Genomic DNA, 2,466 nt, shown 5'->3' on the forward strand with positions numbered 1-2,466 from the left:
ATTATCACACAAAATAGGCTTGAGGACAGTTATTTTCCTTGAGATCATGTATGGAATGGGTTGTACCTGCCTGGGTCATATAAAGGGTGAGATTTCTGTCTTTGCAATCTCTTAATGCTCATCCAATAATAAAACTGTTTCATCCCTTTCTACCCTTGTGGAAGGACTCACTGGGTTTTGGGGTTTTTTAAAATAAATTTATTTATTTTATTTATTTATTTTTGGCTGCAATGGGTCTTTGTTGCTGTGTGCGGGCTTTCTCTAGTTGCAGTGAGCGGGGGCTACTCTTCGTTGCGGTGCGTGGGCTTCTCATTGCGGTGGCTTCTCTTGTTGCGGAGCAGGGGCTCTAGGCGCACGGGCTTCAGTAGTTGTGGCACGCGGGCTCAGTAGTTGTGGCTCGCGGGCTCTAGAGCGCAGGCTCAGTAGTTGTGGCGCATGGGCTTAGGTGCTCCGCGGCATGTGGGATCTTCCCGGACCAGGGCTTGAACCCGTGTCCCCTGCATTGGCAGGCAGATTCCTAACCACTGCACCACCAGGGAAGCCCGACTCACTGGGGTTTAATTGTTTGTCCACCAACTCCATCTCCTTCCTGTCTGGGCGTGAGACCCAGTCTGCCACTCTGCCCCCAAGACCATGTCCTTCCCTTTAACCTGCTCCAATTTTTCTTTCTGAATAAGCCTTTTATGTCCTAGATAATTTACTCTTTTTTTTTTTTTTTAATGTTTATGCCTCTCTTCTCTGCCTTGGGCAGGGATCTGTGTCTGTTTTGTTCACTGAGGGAGTGATACCCAGAAGGCACTACAGAAGCACTGGCGAACAGAGGCAGCTCAAACTTACCACGTGCAAACGCCAGCTCCCGCTGCTACATTTCCATCCCAGCCCATGGAGCCCCACCCTCGACACTGAGGAACGTTGGTGTATTTGACTCGTACCCCCGTATCCAAGCCAGGGCACCCCATGGCCCCACCTGCCTGCCACACCCCCTCACCCGTCCATCCTGTTAGAACCAGACTCACACGTTGCCGGGACCACACTCCTCTAAACGACACCCCCTTCCACACTTCCTATTTGCTTTCCTGGCCTCCTTCTTCTCGCACTGGCACTGGGCATCCCATTATAAGCTACATGTTCAGCTGCTTGTGGTCTGTCTTCCCCATGCAAAGGTCAGCTCCAGGTAGGGTGACCGATGGCCCTGTTTGCCTGGGGTTTAGGGCTGAAAATCCTGACCGGAGAAGCCCCGCAGTTCAGTGCAGACCCAGGCATTGTCCCCAGCTCCGGGGCCAGTGCCGTTTGTTATTAGTGCTGGGGCAGGGTGACACCCAGTGGGTGCTCAGAACCTGCTAAGGAATGAATGAGCTACACAGATGTCCAAAGGCTCATCCCAGTTAAGCTGTGAGCCCTGGCAGGGGTGACCCTAGTCATCCCTCATCCGGGGCCTGAGTGCATCAGCACGTTTCTCCTGGGCAGGGGTGGGGATGGGGTTTCCTGCTTGGCGGGGGTGGGGGGGGGCCAGTCTTGCTTGGTCCATGGCCAAGGCAGTGGGCCTGCTGGGCCATGGGGCTCTGGGTGTGGTTCCAGATCCTGATGTGGAGGCGGGATGTAAGGTCCAGCTCAGAACCGGGTGCTGAGTGCCACCACCACTTGGTGGCAGCACACACTGGACAGCGGGGCAGCTGGGACCAGAGCGTGTCCCTCCCCTCCCCATCCCCTGTAGCCCTGCACATCCTTAGTCCTGGAGAGGAGCACGGCCGTTGCCTCTGTGTGGGCCTCTGTTTCCGCCATCTGGGGTGGCCAGGGCTGCTGAGAAGTCTTGGGGGAACCTGCATCTGGTCAGTTCCCCGCAAGCCCCGCCAGCAAGTCTGCCATCCCACCTCCAGGCGGGCAAGGATTCCTGGGGTGGCCCTGGGTCCCGGCCGGGGTCTCTGTGCATGGACCAGGGGACCCCTGGATGGTCCAGGCATGGGAAGCAGGAACTTGTGGCACGGGGAGAGGGGGCCTCAGCCAGAGCTGGGACCTTGGTCCCCCACCTTCCCGTGTGCCTTGATGGGGAGGAGACACCTGGGGCAGACAGGGGTCTCCAGAGGACCGCCAGGAGTACTCGCATGAGCCCAAAGCCCCAGCCTGTGGGCGGGGGACCGGGCCTGGCTAGGGTTGGGGAGTGGGAGCCTGGGGCTCGAGGGGTGGTGCAGCCCCTGCCAATCATCAGGGGGCGGGCCTGCGGGCTGAGTGGGCGCGGGGCGGCCCTGACCCACCCGTGGGCGCCACTCTCCCCGCACTCACGGGGGCGGCCGTGGGGCTATTGGCGTTCCTAGCCTGGGGATGTCCTCCGATACAGGCGGGGCTGTACGTGGTGGAGGGTGGCAGGGTCCACCCGTGTCCGTGGCTCCACCCTCGCCCCAGCTGCAGTCATGACCTCCATCCCGTTTTAGGAGGTTTACCCAGGCCCGTGGCCCTCCCACCCCCACC

This window comes from Balaenoptera borealis (assembly GCF_965194805.1).
Source record: "Balaenoptera borealis genome assembly, chromosome: 13".
Lineage (NCBI taxonomy): Eukaryota > Metazoa > Chordata > Mammalia > Artiodactyla > Balaenopteridae > Balaenoptera > Balaenoptera borealis.